We start from the raw sequence: 27397 nt of genomic DNA on the forward strand, positions 1-27397 counted from the left end.
ATTTAAAAGTAGATTAAGCTATTGAACAAAGTCCTTCATTAGATTTAGAAAAACCTGCATACATTCATAAACAAACAACTCACTCAAACACACACACACACGCACACACACACACACACACACACACACACACACACACACACAGACACACACACACACATGGCAGCCACTGCCATCTCCAGGCATTGAGGCACCCATGCCTCCTCCATACCCTCATTACACATCCCAACAGAGATCGCTATTTCCTGCAGTTGGACCTCACTGCCCTGAGCTTTGATAAATAATCCTGTAGATAAACAACAAAATAGAAAAAAAATAGGGATAGACAAATCATGGTCTCTTCCCAAGCTGGAAAACATAAAGTGTGTTGGTTTGCTGCTAAATGACCCAGTTAAAACAGCAACAGATGCCAGGGCCAAAGATGTGTTTCACTCATATTATGTAAAAGCTAAAAGAATCTACAGGAAGAAGTAGAGCAGCCAAGACGGTATGTAATGTTAAGTTCATATCTGAAGATCTCAACCCATCCAAAGCGGACTGGGAACTGGTTAACCCCCTTTGCCCCAATAAAGTCTTGGAGCCCTGATGATTTTAACAAACAGTTTATTAATGTTATTGAGAATAATGTAGCTCAAATGCCAGATTTAGAAATTGATATTACAGGCAGAAGCAATTGTTGTACCTTGACCAGGTGGAGGAAAGTGCTTCCAGAGGACAAAGTAAAAATTGCAAAAAGTAGTAAACACTCTGCTAGCACAGATATATATGGCATGTCAGGTGCTGTTCTGAAGGATACTGTATCTGGTATTGCTGAACCTTTGGCTGCTGTCATTAACCAATGCCTTGAGGTGGGTACTTTTCCAGACTTCTTAAAATTGGGAAAGACAGGACCAGTGTGATTCCAACAGTCCATCAATTCTAGGTCAGCTTCTATAACACCTATACTAGCAAAAGTGATTGAAACTGTAATAAAAGAACTGCATGGTATTAATTCTTTGTGATCTAGGCAAGGAATTTGATTACATCTGTCATAAGATATTGTCAGAAAAATAAATCTTATAATGTAAAGGGTGTCTTTTTGAGACTCTGTCATCTTGCCTATGAGACAGGTAGCAGAGTGTTTGTATCAAGGGAGTGATGTCTCATGAAATGGCACTCGAACATGGGATACCATAGGGCTCTGTATTCGGCTCTCTGCGCTTTTTAATATTTGTCAACAACTTAAGTTGTGATGGTCATACCCTGCTCTTTGCAGACGATACAACATTAATGACTAAGGTTATAAATTCAGCTGAGGCACTAAAGGATGCTGAAATTTTCTCTGAAGTAGACAAAAAGTGGTCCAAAGCAAATAAACTGGAATTAAATGAAGATATAACCCAGAAAATATTATGCTGCCTTGGTGACTGTGAATCCATAGCAAACGTTGATAGTGTCAAGCTCCTGGGAATCACAGCTGATAGTAAAATGTAATTGGATAGATAAAAAAAATTACTCACTAAATGGCAGCAGGAGAACACACATATAAAAAAATGTTTCACTTATGCAAGCTTTCAGAGCCAATGTCTGCTTCTTCTTGCAGAATGGTTGAAGGGGAAGGAAGATGGGTGAAGGGAAAGGAACTGAAGAGGTTTGGGAAAAGGGGTAGAGTTGCAAAAGTTGCCCAGAACCCTGGATCAGGGGAAACTTAATGGATAGGATGAGAAGGAAAGACCAATTGACAATTGGCGAAAGACAATTGATAATAAGCTGATGTGGAGTGAACACACTGCACATGTATGTTCTAAGCTCTCAAGGGCAATTTACCTCCTCAAGAAGCTCAGATATGTGATAACAGATCAGTACTTAATCACAATGTGTGATACACTGTTTCACGGCCACATCACATATAGACTGCTGCTGTGGGGACACTCTGCTGAAAGTAAAAACATATAGTTCCTACAAAAGAAGCTTGTAAGAACAATATCTTCCACTAAAAATTTTGACCATTGTAGACCCATTTTCAAGCAGTTAAAAATAATGATAACATTTAGCCAGTATGTTCACAATTCTCTTGGCTATATAAAAGAAAATCAAGGATCCTTCCACAAGAGACTGGAGATTCATAACTACAACACACAAAATAAGGTCGACATTGATATTCTAACCTCTTGCTAAGTAAGACACTGGACAGTTTTCCCACAGCAGCGCTTGATGTTCGACTACCCACTACCAGGTGTTTGAATATTTCCACTGAGGATGTTCAGAGTTAGACTGTTGTGTGTGCTCAAACAACAGACACTATAGTCTGTAAATGAATTTTTCTCTATAAGTGGAACTGTAGAGTGATCTTCATGATACCATCACATGTGAAGCCACAAACTGGAAACATTAAACATCTGTAAATGGTTGTTTATAACCATTGTTTATAACTTCAGTGTTGTGTAATGCTTCTTGTCTGTTATCTTAGTTTTAGTAGTGGTTTTCATATATAATCAGTAAGATGTGACACAGTCTGTGTGGCCATGGCCAGTGAATGATTTTGACTTAGTAATAATAATAGTGATACATTGATATTTGATTCATTCAGTCAATTTAAATTACATGTCCTATTTTTAACAATTTTTCTAAAATTTTTTTCTGATTTTCAGACATTTTTATCAATGTACATTATACTTCTGAAAAAATATGGCATTAAAAATGTAAAGATTTAACAGTGGAGTACACAGCTATTATTAATAAACAGCTTTATTTGTTGGCAGAAGTTGGAAACCATTGAGTGAAATATATTTGCCTGGAGGACTGCATCTTCTTCAATCTCTTTTCATTATTGGGATTTCTTCACATATAGGTTCTTTAAAGTTTCAGTGCCTTGAGTCCCTTCTTTCAGTTATTAATATTCCTCCTTTAGGAACTTACTGAACTTTTGTCACCTCCTTCAGATTTAGTTCAGTCATCCATTGATAGAACTGGGGCTTTGCTTTAATACAGTAGGAGAGTCTGCCCGGCCAGGATCCAGTTTCTGCCAACTAAGGACTATGAAGGGAATGTGAACAAGTTGCAGAAATAGTGACTGTGGTTGAGGCGGAGAAGAGCCATTTTTTTATTACTTAATCCTGTGGCAACCACTTTCATACTTCATTGGTACCATCCTATCTTGCTATGTAAGTTCAATGACATGTTTTCTGTTCTCTAGATACAAGCTTGATCACACATATTTTGGTCCCTTAATGCTTAAACATTTCAGTTTACTCAACCAGATGCTGTGATCAGTAGCCTCAAAAGCTTATCTACAAGTGTTCCACGCAATGGCAATTGTCACCCTCTGTGATTAAGCCTACATTAAAAAACACAAGTTGCAGTCAATGGATCTGCTTTTATTGAAGTCATCTTGGTTTCCTGAAAAGGTATAGAGGAATGAGTATTATTTGACTCAAGCAGAATATTTGTTAAAAAGATCAGTTTTGTGTTACATACTCTTTTTTACAGTTAAATGTTGCATTAATAGTTTTGTACATGAATTTTGGCTTTATCAGCACTGCAGTTCGGGTTGGTGTCCTTCCTACTACAGCTGGGCAAATATTCTTGATTTCTGTATCAGAGTGCCATATTTCTGTAAGATAATGAGTTTCACATTTGTTGTAATGTGATTTTCTTTAATGTTTGCTTCATAAGTACCCACAGACTGTCTACTGTGCTATTCACAGCCTATGATAACGTTTTTACACAATTTTCAGCCAAGAATTGTGTGATTGACTTGGTGCTATGATACGAGGTTCCATTGTGCATGAAAAAAATCATCACCAGGAAACCATCACTCCAACGGAGGCAGGAGATCTTTTCCAGAACTTTCTTGTAATGCTGTTGATCCGTTGTACCAACTACACCAAGTGATGCCATTTTCCTTGACTTCCGGAAGGCATTCGATACAGTTCCGCACTGTCGCCTGATAAACAAAGTAAGAATCTACGGAATATCAGACCAGCTGTGTGGCTGGATTGAAGAGTTTTTAGCAAACAGAACACAGCATGTTGTTCTCAATGGAGAGACGTCTACAGACGTTAAAATAACCTCTGGCATGCCACACTGGAGTGTTATGGGACCAATGCTTTTCACAATATATATATATAAATGACCTAATAGATATATCTAAAAAGAAAGATGATGAAACTTACCAAACAAAAGCGCTGGCAGGTCGATAGACACACAAACAAACACAAACATACACACAAAATTCTAGCTTTCGCAACCAATGGTTGCCTCGTCAGGAAAGAGGGAAGGAGAAGGAAAGACAAAAGGATATGGGTTTTAAGGGAGAGGGTAAGGAGTCATTCCAATCCCGGGAGCGGAAAGACTTACCTTAGGGGGAAAAAAGGACAGGTATACACTCGCACACACACACATATCCATCCACACATACACAGACACAAGCAGACATTTGTAAAGGCAAAGAGTTTGGGCAGAGATGTCAGTCGGGGCAGATGTACAGAGGCAAAGATGAAGTTGAAAGACAGGTGAGGTATGAGCGGCGGCAAATTGAAATTAGAAATTTGCGGAGATTGAGGCCTGGCGGATAGCGAGAAGAAAGGATATGCTGAAGGGCAAGTTCCCATCTCCGGAGTTCTGACAGGTTGGTGTTAGTGGGAAGTATCCAGATAACCCGGACGGTGTAACACTGTGCCAAGATGTGCTGGCCGTGCACCAAGGCATGTTTAGCCACAGGGTGATCCTCATTACCAACAAACACTGTCTGCCTGTGTCCATTCATGCGAATGGACAGTTTGTTGCTGGTCATTCCCACATAGAACGCTTCACAGTGTAGGCAGGTCAGTTGGTAAATCACGTGGGTGCTTTCACACGTGGCTCTGCCTTTGATCGTGTACACCTTCCGGGTTACAGGACTGGAATAGGTGGTGGTGGGAGGGTGCATGGGACAGGTTTTACACCGGGGGCGGTTACAGGGGTAGGAGCCAGAGGGTAGGGAAGGTGGTTTGGGGATTTCATAGGGATGAACTAAGAGGTTGCGAAGGTTAGGTGGACGGCGGAAAGACACTCTTGGTGGAGTGGGGAGGATTTCATGAAGGATGGATCTCATTTCAGGGCAGGATTTGAGGAAGTCGTATCCCTGCTGGAGAGCCACATTCAGAATCTGATCCAGTCCCGGAAAGTATCCCGTCACAAGTGGGGCACTTTTGGGGTTCTTCTGTGGAAGGTTCCGGGTTTGAGGAGATGAGGATGTGGCTCTGGTTATTTGCTTCTGTACCAGGTCGGGAGGGTAAGAAGTTCCATGCACCTTTTCACGGATGATGCTGTAGTATACAGAAAAGTTGCAGCATTAGAAAATTGCATCAAAATGCAGGAAGATCTGCAGCGGATAGGCACTTGGTGCAGGGAGTGGCAACTGACCTTTAACATAGACAAATGTAATGTATTGCAAATACATAGAAAGAAGGATCCTTTATTGTGTGATTACATGATAGTGGAACAAACACTGGTAGCAGTTACTTCTGTAAAATTTCTGGGAGTATGCGTACCGAACGATTTTAAGTGGAATGATCATATAAAATTAATTGTTGGTAAGACGGGTGCCAGGTTGAGATTCATTGGGAGAGTCCTTAGAAAATGTAGTCCATCAACAAAGGAGGTGGCTTACAAAACACTTGTTTGACCTGTACTTGAGTATTGCTCATCAGTGTGGGATCCATACCAGGTCGGGTTGACAGAGGAGATAGAGAAGATCCAAAGAACAGTAGCACGTTTCGTCACAGGGTTATATGGTAAGCGTGACAGCATTACGGAGATGTTTAGCAAACTCAAGTGGCAGACTCTGCAAGAGAGGCGCTCTGTATCGTGGTGTAGCTTGCTGTCCAGGTTTCGAGAGGGTGCGTTTCTGGATGAGGTATTGAATATATTGCTTCCCCCTACTTATACCTCCTGAGGAGGTCACAAATGTAAAATTAGAGAGATTCGAGTGCACATGGAGGCTTTCCAGTAGTCGTTCTTCCCGCGAACCATACGCGATTGTAACAGGAAAGGGAAGTAATGACAGTGACATATAAAGTGCCCTCTGCCATATACTGTTGGGTGGCTTGCGGAGTATAAATGTAGATGTAGATGTGCAGAAACAGTGCCCCAAACAACACCAGAAGTTGAGTGCTTCAAAGATTGAGTCATAACATGAAGAAAGATACTCTTGATCCATTACTTTCCCCACAAGCTGTCTGCAAGTGACAACTGAAGATAAAAAATATTTTCCAGACTGAAATACGGATATAAATATAATTACTAAGGACTGTAAGTTTCAAAACTCAGATTTACGTCCAGACATGACAGTATTTCATCAAAATGTACAATTGCTATGCAAAAAACTAAACGAATTTCATATTTTGTTAGAAAATGACATGAAAAACACTTCTGTATTATGTTTTACTGAAAATTGGCTTGACAAAGAGAAATTTCATATGTTATCCCTTCCAAATTTTGTATTGGGTAGATATTTTTGTAGGAAATTGTGTACACATTGTGGGAGTTGCATTTATGTTAAGAATGGTATAAATTTTAAACAGATACCTTACTCAGAAAAATTATCCATAGAGAAAGTTATTGAGGTAACTGGAACTGCAATCACTAATGAAAAAATAGATGTAATTTGCCCATACAGGGCACCATCTGGTGATATTAACATCTTGTTAAAGACCATTGAAAATATTTTACACAAGACTACATACAGAAATAGAAAAGTAGTTATATACGGTGATTTCAATATTCACTTTGCGAGTGAGTCCAAGCAAAAATCTGTTTTGCCGAACCTCTTAGCTTCTTTCAATTCAAAGGCTGCTATAAAAACACCAACACATCCGAAAACCTTGGCCACAAACCTTAATCAAATATTTATAAATGTATCTTTGAAATATTCAACATAATCCTTCAATAAAAGTTTTGGGGACCACACAGCCCAAGATATTAATGTAAGAGTAGAAAAACAGTTTGGTTCAACCTAATGCCTAACAACTGCATCTATGAAGTATAATGACCAGAACATACAACATTTCCTTCACTGTCTGAGTAAAAAAACTTGGGAGGATATCTATGAATGTAAAAACACAAATGATAATTTCAACAAATTCTTAAACAGATTTAGCTGTTATTTTGAACTTTGCCTTCCACTTCATAAAAATGCAGTCACAAAAAGGGATTTGAAAATAAAATGGATCACAACAGGGATGTAAATGTCAGTGAAGAAAATAAGACTACTTCATGAAATATCTAGATAGCACACCACACTTCCAGAATTTGGTACCTTTTTTAAGAATTATGAAAAGATTTTAACTAAAGTTCTAAAAGAAGCAAAAAGAATGGATGCAAAAAGAATGGCAATGAGTTCCTTCATAACAAATGCACCAAATGAAATTAAAGCCAGGGTACATTTGAAACAGTGGAAATACCAGGATGGAATGTAACAATATTATGGAAAGGATAGTTGCTACTCACCATATAGCAGAGATGCTGAGTTGTAGATAGGCACAACAAAAAGACTGTCACACAATAAGCTTTCAGCCAACGAGGCTGCCCACCAAACCTACACAATATCCTCATCCGTCTCTACACTATCTCTGCTCCCAATCCTTTGCCTCATGGCTCAGATCCCTGTAATAGATCTAGTTGCAAGACCTGTCCCATACATCCTCCCACCATCACCTAATCCAGTCTGGTCACAAGTATCACCTATCCCATCAATGGCCGGGCTACCTGTGAAACCAGTCATGTGATCTACAAGCTAAGCTGCAACCACCGGGCTGCATTATATGTGGGCATGTCAACCAACAAGCTGTCTGTCCACTTGAATGGCCACCAACAAACAGTGGCCAAAAAACAGCTGTTGCTGAGCATATGGCCCAACATGACATTCTTAATTTCAGTTACTGATTCACAGCCTGTGCCATCTGGAAACTTCCCACGAACATCAGCTTTTATGAATTGAACAGGTGGGAACTCTCCCTGCAATATATCCTACATTCCCATAACCCTCCTGGCCTCAACCTTTATTAGACAATCTCTTTACCCATGTAGCACCTTCCCTGTTCCCATTCCAGCACTACACAGCCCTCTGTTCCACATAGTCTGGCTTCAGCTGCCAGAGACTGATATATATATATATATATATATATATATATATATGTCTGCTTGTATCTGTATATGTGTGGATGGATATGTGTGTGTGTGCGAGTGTATACCCGTCCTTTTTTTCCCCCTAAGGTAAGTCTTTCCGCTCCCGGGATTGGAATGACTCCTTACCCTCTCCCGTAAAACCCACATCCTTTCGTCTTTCCCTCTCCTTCCCTCTTTCCTGATGAGGCAACAGTTTGTTGCGAAAGCTTGAATTTTGTGTGTATGTTTGTGTTTGTTTGTATGTCTGTCGACCTGCCAGCACTTTAATTTGGTAAGTCACATCATCTTTGTTTTTTGATATATTTTTCCTACGTGAATGTTTCCCTCTATTATATATATATATATATATATATATATATATATATATATATATATATGAGAGGGAAAAATTCCATGTGGGAAAAATATATATAAAAAAACAAAGATGCCGTGACTTACCAAACAGGAAAGTGCTGGTAAATAGACACAATAAAAAACACACAAACAAACACAGAAATTTCAAGCTTTCACAACCCAAGGTTTCTTCATCAGGAAGGAAGGAAGGAGAGGGAAAGACGAAAGGATGTGGGTTTTAAGGGAGAGGGTAAGGAGTCATTCCAATCCCGGGAGCGGAAAGACTTACCTTTGGGGGAAAAAAGGACAGGTATACACTCGCACACACACACATATCCATCCACACATACACAGACACAAGCAGACATATGTAAATGCAAAGAGGTTGGGCAGAGATGTCAGTCGAGGCAGAAGTACAGAGGCAAAGATGTTGTTGAATGACAGGTGAGGTACGAGCGGCAGCAACTTGTAATTAGCGGAGGTTGAGGCCTGGTGGGTAACGGGAAGAGAGAATATATTGAAGGGCAAGTTCCCATCTTCGGAGTTCTGATAGGTTGGTGTCAGCGGGAAGTATCCAGATAGCCCGGACGGTGTAACACTGTGCCAAGATGTGCTGGCCGTGCACCAAGGTATGTTTAGCCACAGGGTGATCCTCATTAGCAACAAACACTGTCTGCCTGTGGCAGTTCATGCAAATGGACAGTATGAAGGCTAAACATGCCTTGGTGCACGGCTAGCACATCTTCGCACAGTGTTACACCATCCGGGTTATCTGGATACTTCCCACTGACACCAACCTATCAGAACTATGGACATGGGAACTTGTCCTTCAATATATTCTCTCTTCCCGTTACCCATCAGGCCTCAACCTCCACTAATTTCAAGTTGCTGCCACTCGTACCTCACCTGTCATTCAACAACATCTTTACCTCTGTACTTCCGCCTCGACTGACATCTCTGTCCAACTTCTTTGTATTTACATATCTCTGCCTGTGTCTGTGTATGTGTGTATGGATATGTGTTTGTGTGCGCGAGTATATACCTGTCCTTTTTTTCCCTTTTCCTCTTGTTTTGCCTCTGCATAAGAGGATTTCGAACTGAGTCAGACCTGTGTCTTTTACCCGTTCTCCTTGTTCGCTGTCCGTCTTCATCCCTTCACCGCATGTGTTCCTGTTTCTATGCATTTGGGCACTGATGACCATGCTGTTTAGTGCCCGAAAACCTCAAACCACACACACTCACACACACTCCGCTCCCGGGATTGGAATGACTCCTTACCCTCCCCCTAACCCACATCCTTTCATCTTTCCCTCTCCTTCCCTCCTTCCTGATGAAGCAACCTTGGGTTGCGAAAGCTTGAAATTTGTGTGTGTGTTTTTTGTTGTCTCTATCAACATGCCAACACTTTCTTGTTTGGTAAGTTAAATCATCTTTGTTTTTATATATATATTTCCCATGTGGAATGTTTCCCTCTGTGTGTGTGTGTGTGTGTGTGTGTGTGTGTGTGTGTGCGTGTGTGCGTGTGTGTGTGTTTGTTTGGCTGAAAGCTTATTATGCGACAGTTGTTTTGTGGTGTCTGTCTGCAACTCAGCATCTCCATTTTATGGTGAGTAGCAACTACCCTTTTCATAATATTGCTGTTTATTTGTTATAAATTTTAAAAGTCTTGATCACAATATAATATAACAACCAGATGATAACTGGTTTCAGTTGACTTGCAACCATTCTCAGATCTATGGAAACAAACAGAAATATTGCTTTCAGCTAATGTGAAAACCTCCTAACAATATTTTTAAAAAATCAATTTTTAAAAGAAGTATTAAAGCATAAAGGTATGCCAAGAAATGTAATTTCTATGTTTTTAAAACTGGTAAGGGCACCGCTTCAATTCATTATTAAAATTGTTGTTAATCACCAAAGGTTGTCCACCATGGCTGAGGCACAGCCTTTCTGCAGGTCAGCGTGGCAGAGCCAATGTTGAAATATAAGCACAGTGGGCCATGGGGAAGATGGCAAGTCTTTGTTGGTAGTCTTCCACATGGAACATATTCAAGATTTGGACTTTCCTGTCTGTTGTTCTTGTCATCTTCAGTCGGAAGACTTGTTTGATTCATCTCTCCATGCTACTCTATCATATACGAGCCTCTTCATATCCAAATAAGTACTGCAACCTACATCCCACTGAATCTGCTTACTGTATTCATCTGTTGGTAACCCTCTACAATTTTTACCTCCTCCCCACCCCCTTCCTCCCCACATTTCCCTCCAAAGCTAAATTGGTGATCCTTTAACATCTCAGAATGTGTTGTATCAATTGATCCCTTCTTTTGTCTCCCCAATGGTGGTTCATATCCCCTCTTTAGTGACATGATTGACCCATCTAATCTTCAACATCCTTCTGTAGCACCACATTTCAAAAGCTTCTATTCCTTTTTTGTCTAACCTGCTTATGAGCTATGTTTCGCTTCCATATATGGCTACACTCCAGACAAATACCTCCAGAAAAGACTTCCTAACAGCTACATCTGTATTCGATGTTGTCAAATTCACTTCTTCAGAAATGCTCTTCTTGTCATTGCCACTCTACATTTTATGTACTCTACTTCAGTTATCATCAGTTATTTTGCTGCCCATGTAGCAAAACTCATCTACTCCTTTAAGTGTTTGGTTTACTAATTTAATTCCCTTAGCATCACCTGATTTAATTCAGCTACATTCCATTATCCTAATTTTACTTTTGTTGATGATGTTTGTCTTATATCCTACTTCCAAGACACTGTCCATTCTGTTCAATTGCTCTTCCAAGTCCTTTCCTTTCTCTGACAGAATTACAATGTCATTGGCAAACTTTAAAAGTTTTTATTTCTTCTCCCTGAACCTTAATTCCTACTCCAAATTTTTCTTTGGTTTCCTTTACTAATTGTTCAATGTTCAGACTAAATAACATTGAGGATAGACCCCTATCTCAGTCTCTTCTCAACCAAGCCTTCCCTTTCATGCCCTTCAGTTCTTATAACTACTGTCTGGTTTCTGTGCAAGTTATAAATTGTGTTTTGCTCACTGTATTTTACCCATGCTACCTTCAAAATTTCAAGGAGAGAGTATTCCAGCCAACATTGTCAAAGGCTGTCTCTAAGTCTACAAATACTAAAAATATACATTTGCTTTTTCTTACCATATCCTCTAAGATAAGTCACAGGGCCAGTATTGCCTTGTGTGTCTCTACATTTCTCCAGAATCCAAACTGATCTTCACATAGGTCAGCTTCTATCAGTCTTTCCATTTTTCTGTAAATAATTTGTTTTAGTGTTTTGCAACCATGACTTATTAGACTGACAGTTCACTAAGCAACTGTTTTCTTTGGAATTGGAACTGCTACATTATTCTGGAAGTCAGTTGGCATTTCACCAGTTTCATGCATTTTGGATGCCAGATGGAAGAGTTCTGTCATGGATGGCTCTCCCAAGGCTATCAGTTGTTCTGAAGGAATATCGTCTGCCCTCAGGGCCTTTTTTTGATTTAGATCTTTCAGAGAGCTGTCAAATTCTTCTTGCAGTATCATATCTCTCCTTTCATCTTCATCTACATCCACTTTCCTTTGTAACAATGCTGCCTTGAAGTTCATCACACTTTTGCAGATCTTCTATATACTTCTTCCAACTTTCAGCTTCCCCTTCTTTGCTTAGGACTGGTTTGCCATCTCAGCTCTTGATATTCATACAACTGTTTCTATTTTCCCCCAAAGGCCTCTTAGTTTTCCTGCAAGTGATATCTATCTCTCCCCTAGTGAAATAGGCTTCTAAATTCTAACACCTGTTCACTAGCCATCCCTGCTTAGCTATTCTGCACTTACTGTCAATCTCATATTTTACATTTTCGTGTTCCCTTTCACTTGCTTAATTTGCAGCATTTTTAAATTTTCTCCTTTCATTAATTAAATTCATTATCTCTTGTGTTATGCAAGGTTTCTACCTGGCCTTGTCTTTTTACCTGTTTCATCATCTGCTGCCCCTCACTATTTCATCTCTCAGTGCTACCTGTTCATCTGCTCCTGTATTCCTTTCCCCTATTCTACCCAACTGTTGTCTAATGCTCCCTCTGAAACTCTCAAAAACCTCTGGTTCTTTCAGCTTATCTGGGTTCTGTCTTCTTAATTTCCTACCTAATCAATAAATAGTGGTCAGAGACCTGAGTTTCTCCTGGCGTATACAACTTTCAAATAACTTCCGGGAATTCAGCCAGGTAACACTTTCAGCGACCGCCGATATTTCGGCGGGAGAACACCCCGCCATTTTCAAGGCAAACTGCAACGGACAGGCGGCGTACATGCAAATTTAATACCTCGGTTCTCAGTCCAAGCAGGAAAGATAACACACACACACTGAACACTAGTGCCACCAAAGATGGCCAAAGTCAGAGCTATCGATAGTGAGACTAGTGACCAGTATTACGAGCAGACAGATGGAGTTGCGATGGGTAGTCCGTTGCCTCCTGTGATCGCAAATTTGTTTATGGAAGACTTCGAGGAACGTGCATTGGAGTCGGCGCCTTTAAAACCCGCCTGTTTCTATAGATACGTTGACGATACCTTCGTTGTTTGGCCTCACGGTAGGGAGAATTTGAACGTCTTTCTAGAACATCTGAACTCGATCCACCCGAACATTCGTTTTACGATGGAGGTGGAAAAGGATGGTTGCCTTCCCTTTCTCGACGTGTTGGTTAGGAGGAAGGATGATGGATCATTGGGACATGCAGTCTACAGGAAACGTACTCACACCGACTTGTACTTACAAGCTAATAGTTGTCACCATTCGGCTCAGCGTGAAGGGGTACTTCGTACCTTGGTACACAGGGCACATATCGTTTCTGACGCTGAGACTTTGCCAGCTGAGCTGTCCCATCTTGAAGTTACATTTCATCAAAATGGTTACAGTGATAGACAGATTGAACGTGCGTTGCGCTATCGACCAACTGTACATCAGGTGATTGATGATAATTCTGAGTCAACACCTAAGTCTACTGCCTTCTTGCCTTACATAGGAAACACGTCCAATAAGATCGGTCGAATTTTACGGAAATACAATGTGAAATGTGTTTTCCGACCTCCATCTAAAATTAGAGCACTTTTGAGTTCTGTTAAGGATGATCTTGGACTGCGTAAGGCGGGTGTATATCGTGTCCCTTGTAGCTGCGGCATGGCATATATTGGTCAAACTATCAGGACCGTGGAGGACATATGTACTGAGCATAAACAGCACACACGATTACAGCAGGCAAATAGATCTGCTATTGCCGAACATTGCTTGGATACTGGTCACTCCATGTTATATAATAACACCGAGATATTGGCATGCACGTCCAGCTATTGGGACAGTGTGATTCGGGAGGCAGTTGAGATTAAATTAGCGAGCAACCTTGTTAACAGGGATGGAGGTTTCTGTTTAAACTCTGTTTGGAATCCGGCTCTCTCCCTTGTCAAGAAACAGAGGGACAGACTCAATGCTACCTCACCTGCGAATTCATAGTCTCACTATCGATAGCTCTGACTTTGGCCATCTTTGGTGGCACTAGTGTTCAATGTGTGTGTGTTATCTTTCCTGCTTGGACTGAGAACCGAGGTATTAAATTTGCATGTACGCCGCCTGTCCGTTGCAGTTTGCCTTGAAAATGGCGGGGTGTTCTCCCGCCGAAATATTGGCGGTCGCTGAAAGTGTTACCTGGCTGAATTCCCGGAAGTTATTTGAAAGTGGTCAGAGTCCGCATCTGCCCCTTGAAATCTCTTACAATTTAAAATCTGGATTCTAACTCTCTGTTGGACCATCACATTAATGTCCTTAAATCACTAAGTTTCCACTATATAAAGTAGGTCATCGAAAATATTAAACTAATAGTTCTCACACAAAATACAGGAAAGCCAACCATTCACCTATAGCTGGCTGATGTGTGGCACATACATCCTACAGGAAACAGTATTCAGACTGGCTTTCAAGCCCTTTCTCTTTTTCTAGCAAAAGTACACACATTTGCACACACACACACTCACACACCCAAATGCTCACACCCTGTTGGTGATTTTCTTTGCACTTTCTATGAAGTAAATCTTTGGAGGACACATTAGTAGCTTTCATGACAAAGAGAATTATGACAGCATACCAGAAGTTCCAGTATCCACAACCAATCCACCCAGTTTCATTTATAAAGTCCTAGAGAAAGTGATCTACTCATCTTGTGGTTCTGAAATTTTTTCAGTTGTAGAACACAGAGAAAATTTATCTAGGAGCACATTGGCTTGGAAGTTGTCATCTTGAAATATCTCAGCATCTGATGCTTCCCCTTATGACACTTTGCCTTGTGGATCTTCGGTTTGAAGCACTGTACCAGTGGCTTCATCTCTTATGATTCTTGAAACAAAAGGAGCTAGCTGGTCGATGTTTGCTGCTGCTGGGCAAACAAGTGGTCTGGGAAAATACTTTTATTGGATGGAAATATGCCTGTATTTTTCAAGCCTTTCAGACCTGTTTGCAACAAGAGCAAGTGTATCCTCAAACAGTCTCACTACTTGACATATTGAAACTGCTCAAACAGGTTGTTTGAATGTCCATTGCCTGATGTCTTGTTCATAATAAGAGTACAAAGGCACCACGAATGCAACGTCCAACAGTTGCAGACAATGAGTGAGATGGGATGAATAATTACATCTTTCAGCCCGGCTAATTCAAAAAGAGCAAGGCTCTTTCCATGTGATGAATGGCCATGTAATATTAGTAAGACTGGCTTTCTGTGTGATGAATTTGAATACTGAACAAATCTTTCAAACTATAATATAAAAGATTCTTTTGTTATCCACTGACTTTTACACTGAGATCCGTATTGATAGGCCGGATGCTATGATTTTTATAAATTGACTCCAATAATAATAAAAAAACTCTTAACTTATTAAAGCCTCTGGCTTCATGGTTACTAGATAAAGTTGTGGTTGTGTCTTGAGGAATCTGTACATTCAACATTTACCTGCCATTTGTCTCTGTTTGTTAAAAGAACATTCGACACCATTCTTATCTGACAGTTCACAGACCAGTTTTCTTAGACCATTAAAAATGGCTCCAAATAATTGCCTCTAACAGTAAACAATGGTTAACAAGCTCAAATTCATGTTCATGTGTAAATATTGTTTGATATCTTGTTATAACTTATGATATTATGACGCAGTATGATATGATATTGCAGTGCCTGTCTTGTTAAGAAGTACGATGCAGTATTCGTTTGGACATACATGCATGTCCAAAGGAACAGGCACTGCAGCAACAACAGCCTTCATGAAATATGTGAAATGTATTCACAGTGCTGGATTGGGACTCAAACCTCGATTTCCTGCTTTATGCGAGCATTCGCTTCAACCACCTTGGCTATCCATGCATGGCTCGTGGCCGGACCCAAACTTCCATATATTGTCATTCACACATCACAACCGGCACTTGTATGCAGTACACTTCTAATTCGAAGTAGCTGCCTGTTATCAGTGGATAAGTATGAGGTGTGTTTTTTAAGTAAGTACTGTTTTGAAATTTAAAAAAGACGTGCTAAGATATCTTAATAATTTTATTTTACACAAAAGCCTGTACCTTAATCTACTTTTCTACATAATTTCCATCAATATTTAGGCTCTTGTCATAACGTTGTACCAGTTTTTGAATACCCTCCTCATAGAAGTCTGCCACCTGACTTGTTAACCTCTGCATCACCATTGTTTTGACTTCGTCATTGTCTTGAAGATGCTGACCGCCCAGATGTTTCTTCAAGTTCAGGAACAGTCGGTAGTCACTGGGTACAAAATCGGGGCTGTACAGACGATGATCTAGAGTTTCCCATCAAAAAGATGTGATGAGATCTTTGGTCTGATTCGTCACAAGCGGACAGGCATTATTTTGCAGCAAAACGATGCCCTTGCTCAACTTGCCAAGTCTTTTGTTCTGAATTGAATGGCGCAGATTGTGCAATGTCGTACAGTAAGTTGCTGCACTGATTGTCTCATTATGAGGCAGAAATTCCACAAGCAATACTCCTTTTCTGTCCCAAAAAACTGTGCACATGATTTTCTGGGCAGAAATTGTTTGCTTAAACTTCACTTTTCTGGGTGATTCTGAATGCCACCATTCCATGGACTGTTGCTTTGATTCTGGTGTGATATAGGCCACCCATGTTTCATAGCCCGTAACAATTTGGCTTAAGAAATCATCACCATCATTGTAGTACCACTCAAGGGAAGTCAGTGCACTGTCTAAACGTTTGGTTTTGTGCACATCCATCAACATTTTCAGTAGCCAATGTGCGCACAATTTTCAGTAATTCAAGTGCTCAGTCACAGTGCCATACAAAACACTACGAGAAACATTAGGAAAGTCATCCCACAAGGAGGAAATCGTAAAGCATTTGTTTTCTCTCACCTTATTGTACACTTCCTGCACCAAACTTTCATCCTGAAGTCATCCTCAGTTCGTACAGGCGGTTGGCGAAATTGGTGAAGGCGGAAAGCCTCACTCACGTGGTGGAATCAGAGCTAACTATTTGTAGTATCGTTCCCAGAACCAATTGCGGTCCTCTGGTTTGGAGCTGAGTGGAAGGCTTAAACCAGGCTCAGACGATTCTGCAGAGAACTGGGGTGCAAATTTCTCAACCTCCGCTATCGGGTGGAGAAATGTAGGGTCCCCCTGAATAGGTCAGGCTTGCACTACATGCCGGAAGCGGCTACAAGGGTAGCAGAGTATGTGTGGAGTGCACATGTGGGTTTTTTAGGTTAGAGAAGTCCCTTCCTAGGCCCGACAAGACGCCTACTGAGACGCGGCAAGGTAGGAGTAGGCAAAATGCAACAGGGAATAACAATATTAATGTGCTAATAGTAAACTGCAGGAGCGTCTATAGAAAGGTCCCAGAACTGCTCTCATTAATAAACGGTCACAACGCCCATATAGTACTCGGGACAGAAAGTTGGCTGAAACCAGACGTAAACAGTAATGAAATCCTGAACTCAGATTGGAATGTATACCACAGAGACAGGCTGGACAGTGAAGGGGGAGGTGTGTTTATAGAGATAAGAAGTGCAATAATATCGAAGGAAACTGACAGAGATCCGAAATGTGAAATAATTTGGGTGAAGGTCGTGGTTAAAGCAGGCTCAGACATGGTAATTGGATGTCTCTATAGGCCCCCTGGCTCAGCAGCTATTGTGGCTGAGCACCTGAAGGACAATTTGGAAAATATTTTGAGTAGATTTCCCCACCATGTTATAGTTCTGGGTGGAGATTATAATTTGCCGGATATAGACTGGGAGACTCAAACATTCATAATGGGTGGCAGGGACAAAGAATCCAGTGAAACTTTTTTGAGTGCTTTATCTGAACACTACCTTGAGCAGTTAAACAGAGAACTGACTCGTGGCGATAACATATTAGACCTTCTGGTGACAAACAGACCCGAACTATTTGAAACAGTTAACGCAGAATACGGAATCAGTGATCATAAAGCGGTTACTGCATCGAATATTTCAGCCGTAAATAGAAATATTAAAAAAGGTAGGAAGATTTTTCTGTTTAGCAAAAGTGACAAAAAGCAGATTACAGAGTACCTGATGGCTCAACACAAAAGTTTTGTCTCAAGTACAGATTCTATTGAGGATCAGTGGACAAAGTTCAAAACGATCATACAATATTTGTTAGATGAGTATGTGCCAAGCAAGATCGTAACAGATGGAAAAGAGCCACAGTGGTGCAACAACCAAGTTAGGAAACTGCTGCGGAAGCAAAGGGAACTTCACAGCAAACATAAACAGAACCAAAGCCTTGCAGACAAACAAAAATTACGCGAAGTGAAATGTAGTGTGAGGAGGGCTATGCGAGAGGCATTCAATGAATTCGAAAGTAAAGTTCTAAGTACTGACTTTGCAGAAAATCCTAAGAAATTTTGGTCTTATGTCAAAGCGGTAAGTGGATCAAAACAAAATGTCCAGACACTCTGTGACCAAAATGGTACTGAAACAGAGGATGACAGACTAAAGGCCGAAATACTAAACGTCTTTTTCCACAGCTGTTTCACAGAGGAAGACTGCACTGTAGTTCCTGCTCTAGATTGTCGCACAGATGACAAAATGGTAGATATTGAAGTAGATGACAGAGGGATAGAGAAACAATTAAAATCGCTCAAAAGAGGAAAGGCCGCTGGACGTGATGGGATACCAGTTCGATTTTACACAGAGTACGCGAAGGAACTTGCCCCCCTTCTTGCAGCGGTGTACCGTAGGTCTCTAGAAGAGCGTAGCATTCCAAAGGATTTGAAAATGGCACAGGTCATACCCGTTTTCAAGAAGGGACGTCGAACAGATGTGCAGAACTATAGACCTATATCTCTAATGTCGATCAGTTGTAGAATTTTGGAACATGTATTATGTTCGAGTATAATGACTTTTCTGAAGACTATAAATCTACTCTGTAGGAATCAGCATGGGTTTTGAAAAAGACAGTCGTGTGAAACCCAGCTCGTGCTATTTGCCCACAAGACTCAGAGGGCCATAGACACAGGTTCACAGGTAGATGCCGTGTTTCTTGACTTCCACAAGGCATTCGATACAGTCCCCCACAGTCGTTTAATGAACAAAGTAAGAGCATATGGACTATCAGACCAATTGTGTGATTGGATTGAAGAGTTCCTAGATAACAGAACGCAGCATGTCATTCTCAATGGAGAGAAGTCTTCCGAAGTAAGAGTGATTTCAGGTGTGCCGCAGGGGAGTGTCATAGGACCATTGCTATTCACAATATACATAAATGACCTTGTGGATGATATCGGAAGTTCACTGAGGCTTTTTGCAGATGATGCTGTGGTGTATCGAGAGGTTGTAACAATGGAAAATTGTACTGAAATGCAGGAGGATCTGCAGCGAATTGACGCATGGTGCAGGGAATGGCAATTGAATCTCAATGTAGACAAGTGTAATGTGCTGCGAATATATAGAAAGATAGTTCCCTTATCATTTAGCTACAAAATAGCAGGTCAGCAACTGGAAGCAATTAATTCCATAAATTATCTGGGAGTACGCATTAGGAGTGATTTAAAATGGAATGATCATATAAAGTTGATTGTCAGTAAAGCAGATCCCAGACTGAGATTCATTGGAAGAATCCTAAGGAAATGCAATCCGAAAACAAAGGAAGTAGGTTACAGTACGCTTGTTCACCCACTGCTTGAATACTGCTCAGCAGTGTGGGATCCGTACCAGATAGGGTTGATAGAAGAGATAGCGAAGATCCAACGGAGAGCAGCGCGCTTCATTACAGGATCATTTAGTAATCGCGACAGTGTTACGGAGATGATAGATAAACTCCAGTGGAAGACTCTGCAGGAGAGACACTCAGTAGCTCGGTACAGGCTTTTGTTAAAGTTTTGAGAACATACCTTCACCGAAGAGTCAAGCAGTATATTGCTCCCTCCTACGTATATCTCGCGAAGAGACCATGAGGATAAAATCAGAGAGATTAGAGCCCACACAGAAGCATATCGACAGTCGTTCTTTCCACGAACATATGAGACTGGAATAGAAGGGAGAACTGATAGAGGTACTCAAGGTACCCTCCGCCACACACCGTGAGGTGGCTTGCAGAGTATGGATGTAGATGTAGATGTAATGACCGAAGGATGCCCACTCCGTTTTTCATCATGCACATTTGTACGGCCATCTTTAAATTCTCTCACCCACTTTCTTACCATTCCGTCACTCAAGATGTTTTCTCCATAAACTGCACAGATCTCACGATATCAATTGCTTTTAGGCCTTTTGCACAAAGAAATCTTATAACAGCCCATACTACACAGTCGGAGGGACTCACAATTATCGGAGGCATCTTAAACACTCAGAACACAACATTAACAAGGAAGAATCAGACTGTAATGGCATCAGTGCATAGACAACAGATGTAGGTACCCAGTGCGCATGTGCAGAATGCCGACCACAGCACTGTGGCCACGGTGTGGCAAAGTGGTACTTACTTCGAAAACACGCCTCATATGATATTGCAGTGACTGCATCATTCCTATAGATATGCATGCATGCCAAAAGGAAAATGCACTATGGTGACTACAGGCCTAATGAAATACATGAAATGTTCACGGAGTTGGGAGTTCAGACAACCATCAGCTGTCTAATGAAATTACAACAGTGAAAATTCATGCCAGACTGGGATTCAAACCTAGATTTATCACTTTACATGAGCAGTCACCTTAACTGCTTTGGCTATTTATACATGACTTGTGGCCAGATCCAAACCTCCATATGTCATTGTTCATGCATCACAACCTGCACTAATATGCATTATGTAAGACCTGTACAGGGGAGGACATTTTTAATTGAAAGTTTCTTCCTGGTGTTGGAAGATAAATTCAATATTGCAGTGCATGTGTTTTTAAGAAGTACAATGCAATGTTTGCCCTTCTGACCAGTAATCCTGGTAAGAAAACCTACTTTTCTGATACTATGGAACAAAGACACATTTTTATCATTACTGTTAGTAATTATTGTGAGATTAATGATATTCCACTTCAAGATACTAGGTGGATGTAAACTTCCTTCCCAAAAATATCACTTTAAACAATTGGTTTTCCTCACAAATTTCATTTCCTTTTCTTCGAGTAACCACCCTTAAGTAGTTATTGAGCAGATGAGGACTACTATCTTCTCGATATGAGGGTCTACACCTCCATTGTTAAGTCCTGAAGCCTAGCATTTGACCTAGAATGTCTGTTGTTTTCCAACAACTGGTGTGAAAATGACTCGTCATTTGGCATATGGTGATGGACACTGTTCTCCTGTTGCTTTTTTGCTTTCTTACATTACAAAATTTGCTTCAACTTAGCCTCTGAAACAGCAGTGGATAATAATTACCCCCATTGCTAACTGATAGATGGTTCTCCTTGTGTGTAGACTCCATGTATGAAGACACTCAATAAATGTTAATGATATATGAATGTGTGGTGTCTTCTTTTGGATCAGTGTGAGAGAACAGACAGCAGGTGGAACATAATATGTAAACTGAAGATGGAGGATGGGGTAAAGGGGCAGGGGGAAGGGGGGGGGGGGGGGGCAGGTGGTGGCCAGAACGGAAAGGGAAGGGAAGGGACTAATGATATCAACTGCATTGAGACTTTATCCAGAATCAGTGGCTATGAGTAAGTAAGCAGAAGATCATGGGTTCAGCACACATTTTCACTCATCATGGATGATTCTCTGTAAAGTCCTAATGCAGCTGGTATTGTTAGTTCCTTCACTTTCCTTTCCTTTCCTTGTCCTCCCTCCACCTTGAGTTTATGTAAAATGTTAATAAGTCATTTTCACTCATCCACACAGGACACCATATTTCTTTCCCCATATGGTGTGATAGCCTACGAATCAACACTTTAATCAAATGACTGGTCATCTGGCATATTGTGATGGATTATGTTCTAAAGGATCATGTAAGTATTGGGATCTTGTAAGGTGCATCTCAATTTATGAGGGCTGGACTTAAGTAGTGGCAACTATTTAATCAAACTGATACAAAAGAGTTACATGTTTGCACCTGTTACTGTCCCTCAAAGTAGTCACCAGCACTGTGTAGAACCCATTGCCAGTGATGTGGAAGGCATAATATACCGTTAGCAGAGCCTGTTCTGTTGATGGTGCAAATGGAGCGGTCTACTGCCTGTCAAATCTCTGGAACAGTTCTGAAGCGAATGCCACGAAGTGGTTCCTTTATCTTCGGAATCAAATCAAAGTCACAAGAACTTAAGTCTGGGGAGTAAGGTGGATGGTACAGTACTTCCCAATCCCATCGACCGAACAGAGCAGCCACAGCTTGCGCTGTATCTGCCCGCGCATTGTCATACAAACTGATGGGTGGGTTGCACAGAAAGTGTCGCCACTTCTTTTGCAAAGCTGGTCACAGGTGATGCTCCAAAAATGAACAGTAATTCTGTGCATTGACGGTGTGCTATGGAGGAACATAATGGGTTAGGACAGCACCATCACAGTCGTACATGAGAATCAGCATAACTTTAGACCGCTCCATTCGCACGATCAACAGAACAGGCTCTGCTAATGGTATACTACACCTTCCACATTTCTGGTAACGGCTTCTACACAATGCTGATGACTACTTTGAAGGACAGTAATAGGTGCAAACATGTAACTCTTTTATATCAGTTATGAATAAATAGTTGCCACTATTCAAGCTCCAACCCTTGTACTTCTTAAACAACCCCAACTATTGTTGTAGTACCTTGGGTTTTGTAATTCAAACATTAATTTTTCTTGAGTATCTGATGACCAGTATTTCTTCTTAAACACCTCCTAAAAATCATTCCAAGAAAATAACTCTTCTGAATGAGCAGTTCACAATTCAGCAGCATCCTTTTCCAAACAATTTAGTGCAAAACTAATTCTCTTAGAGTTATCCCATTGCTTAGGCAAAGATTTAGAAAATACTCTTAAAAAGTGAGTGGGATTAACATCCCCTTCCAGTTTAAATTTTGGAAACAGTTTGGACAAGTTAATCCCACTTCTCAGATGCAATTCCTCTACCAAATGTATGGGAGACCCATCACTTTCATTAACTCCCTTTTTATTAAACTCCTCCTTTGTCTTCACTAGTTTCTCCCAGAGTTTTTGAAATTCATACTCAGTCCTACCTGCTTCTCCTGTGGAGGTGTACTGACAAATGATTCCATCATACCCATACCTTTGGTTCAGTTCAGTTACTGACCTGCTATTCCAAAGTTGTTAGAGTAAAGCCCGAGAAAATAGTTATGACAGGATCTTTTCTTTGTTCTAAAACATTTAACCTTTCTTTCGCATCTGAGATTAGTTTATGTACCTTGGCAAATTCTTATTTTTTTTTAGATCTTTAACCTGCTTTAAATCATCATACATATCTCTAAACTGTTCATTTGATTCGTTTCTCACAAAGTCACATTGTTTAATTGCATCAGAATGTATCCCCAAATGTATCCAATGTATCACCAAAGTAGACATTGTAATTTGTAACTGTGAATTTTTTTATTAATCTCATGCAACACTGTAAAATGTTGTTCAAGCCTTTGAATCTGTTTATCTATCTTATCTCTTAAACAGGCACTAGTGAGTTCTAGTCTATCATTTTGTTCAGTGATTATTTGTTCTTTAGTCTTTATGAAACTTTTTTGAACCTAATACTTTGACCTTCCATGCTCATATTGTTAGTGTCTAGCTTAGTACCTTCAGTATCTGTGCTCATATTAGTAATATCCAACGTGGCCCCGCTCATCAACTTGAGACTGTAAATCAGTATTTAAGTGTTATGGCTCTGCTTTTATTTCAGCCTTATTTGCATTGAGCTCAGCACTCATTTTACTCAAACTTAAAAATCTTGTAAGAGCACACCTGTGCCTCTTATCAGTTCTGGTATCCAAGGAGAACAACAAAAACATTGCAGTCAATCTTCTCCTATGAAGGACTGTCTTAAGTATACATACTTCATTAAATGAATGCCCTGTAGATACACTTTCAAACTATTCCACAACAGACAGTACCACACACATTCAAACTATTCCACAACAGACAGTACCATAATAAAGAGAAAAAGAATAGTAATAATAATAATAATAATAAAAACCCGTGGAGGTCCCGGAAAAGAATAGGCCTCCAGTATGTTCTGCCACTCGTAAAAGACGACAAAAAGAACAAACCACTAATAGGGCTAACCCCCCTTTTAGTATGATTAGTTGGTTCAGGACAGAACTAATGAAGCCTCGGACAAGCGCTGTCATGGTCGGGGATGACACTTGAACCCTATGCCCGTCCACAATGGTAACGACACTGCTAGCCACACGGAAAATGATTTAAATCCAAATAGAGGTGTTTTGCAGGATATGCTTCCTGCAACCACTCTAGAAGGAAAACAAAGACAGAGGATGAGATGGTCAGATGAAGTTAAGCGACACCTCATGTTCTGTTATTACCAAGCAACAAACTTAGGAACCAACACAACTGGATACAGATCACAAGTATACACAACATTTATTACCAGATACCCAGAATTAAAATTTTTAACACAACAACGACTAGCTGATCAGATCCGTGTAATAATAAAAAATAATAGGATACCCCAGTCAGAATTAGAAAACATCAAACAACAAGCACAACAAATACTGGAACAAAATAATGTGCAATCAGAAGAAGAAAAAAAAACAGTAATGGACTCAAACATCCCACAGCAAACAAACAAAGAACAACATGCATCAATTAAACAATCAGAGGTAAATGAAAAAATGAAATCTTAAGACAGCCACCAGAACAAGCACAAATAGAACACGAATGAAACACACATGTTAGATATAGAAGAAAAATTTCAGCTGACATATATAGAATACAAAGAGACAAATACATACAATTCTTGCATAGACCACCAAATAACCCACAAGTCGAAACAACAATAACAACTATCAACACAATCATACACAACAAAATAAATGAAAATACAACTATGGAAGAGTTACAACTACTGGTTTATATAGGAGCACGCACTACACTAAATATACACACTAGGCGGAGATCAGAACCAACGAACACACAGAAGAAACCCACAAAACCAGCATGGCAACACAGGCTACAGATCAGAATAGAAAGACTGAGAAAAGACATCGGACAGCTAACACAATTTATAAGAAATGAAATATCAGACAAAAAACGAAAAAGGTTAGATAAAATCTCACAACAAGAAGCAATAGAGCAATTAGATGAAAAGAAGCAGAAATTACAAGCATTAGCCAAACGACTTAGAAGATACAAAAAAGTGAAAATAGAAGGAAACAAAACCAAACATTCAACACAAACCAAAAGAAAGTTTACCAGACAATAGATAACACACACATTAAAATAGGCAATCCACCAAACATAACAGACATGGAAAACTTGTGGAACAACATATGGTCAAACCCGGTACAACATAACAGGCATGCACGGTGGATACAAGCAGAAACAGACACACAAAAGATGATACCACAAATGCCTGAAGTGATAATTTTGCAACATGAAGTCACCCGAGCAATTAATTCTACTCACAATTGAAAAGCCCGTGGAAAAGATAAAATAACAAATTTCTGGCTATAGAAGTTCACCTCAACACATTCACATCTAACTAAATTATTTAAAACCTTTCCCATGCACCCTCCCACCACCACCTACTCCAGTCCTGTAACCCGGAAGGTGTACACGATCAAAGGCAGAGCCACGTATGAAAGCACCCACGTGATTTACCAACTGACCTGCCTACACTGTGATGCATTCTATGTGGGAATGACCAGCAACAAACTGTCCATTCGCATGAATGGACACAGGCAGACAGTGTTTGTTGGTAATGAGGATCACCCTGTGGCTAATCATGCCTTGGTGCACGGCCAGCACATCTTGGCACAGTATTACACCGTCCGGGTTATCTGGATACTTCCCACCAACACCAACCTATCCGAACTCCGGAGATGGGAACTTTCTCTTCAATATATACTCTCTTCCTGTTACCCACCAGGCCTCAATCTCCACTAATTTCAAGTTGCCGCCACTCATACCTCACCTGTCATTCAACAACATCTTTGCCTCTGCACTTCCGCCTCGACTGACATCTCTGCCCAAACTCTTTGTCTTTAAATATGTCTGCTTGTGTCTGTATATGTGTGGATGGGTATGTGTGTGTGTGCGCGAGTGTATACCCGTCCTTTTTTTCCCCTAAGGTAAGTCTTTCCGCTCCCAGGATTGGAATGACTCCTTACCCTCTCCTTTAAAACCCACATCCTTTCGTCTTTCCCTCTCCTTCCCTCTTTCCTGATGAGGCAACAGTTTGTTGCAAAAGCTTGAATTTTGTGTGTATGTTTGTATTTGTTTGTGTGTGTATCGACCTGCCAGCGCTTTCGTTTGGTAAGTCACATCATCTTTGTTTTTAGATATAAATTATTTAACAGTTACATTGCAGACCTATACACATTCTCTGATACATTTACACTTGGAATAACTTATCTGAAAGCTAAAGATCAAGCAGACACAGCAAACCCAGTTAAATATCGCCCCAAAACATGCCTACCAACAACATACAAAATATTAACTTCAGTCATTACACAGAAATTAATGACACATACAACACAGAACAAAATTATAAATGAAGAACAAAAAGGCTGTTGCAAAGGAGCACAAGGATGTAAAGAGCAACTGATAATAGATGCAGCGGTGACATATCAAGCTAAAACAAAACATAGGTCACTACACTACACATACATTGATTACCAAAAAGCTTTTGATAGTGTACCCCTTTGATAGTGTACCCCACTCATGGTTACTACAAATATTGGAAATATACAAAGTAGATCCTAAATTGATACAGTTCCTAAACATAGTAATGAAAAATTGGAAAACCACACTTAATATCCAAACAAATTCAAATAATATCACATCACAGCCAATACAGATTAAGTGTGGAATATACCAAGGAGACTGATTAAGTCCTTTCTGGTTCTGCCTTGCTCTGAACCCACTAACCAACATGCTAAATAATACAAATTATGGATACAATATTACTGGAACATACCAACACAAAATCACACATTTGCTATACATGGATGATCTAAAACTACTGGCAGCAACAAATCAACAACTCAACCAATTACTAAAGGTAACAGAAGTATTCAGCAAAGATATAAATATGGCTTTTGGAACAGACAAATGTAAGAAAAATAGCATAGTCAAGGGAAAACACACTAAACAAGAAGATTACATATTGGATAACCACAGTGACTGCACAGAAGCGATGGAAAAAACAGATGCCTATAAATATCTAGGATACAGACAAAAAATAGGAATAGATAATACAAA

At 40.2% G+C, this 27397-nt stretch overlaps 1 protein-coding gene across 1 annotated transcript in view; it reads left to right on the top strand.

Annotated features, from left to right (window-relative positions):
* The window catches only part of LOC126481298 (uncharacterized), a 238280-nt gene that overhangs the window by 199348 nt on the left and 11535 nt on the right, over window positions 1-27397 (top strand). The window lies entirely within an intron of this gene.

Source organism: Schistocerca serialis, chromosome 5 (assembly GCF_023864345.2).
Source record: "Schistocerca serialis cubense isolate TAMUIC-IGC-003099 chromosome 5, iqSchSeri2.2, whole genome shotgun sequence".
NCBI lineage: Eukaryota > Metazoa > Arthropoda > Insecta > Orthoptera > Acrididae > Schistocerca > Schistocerca serialis.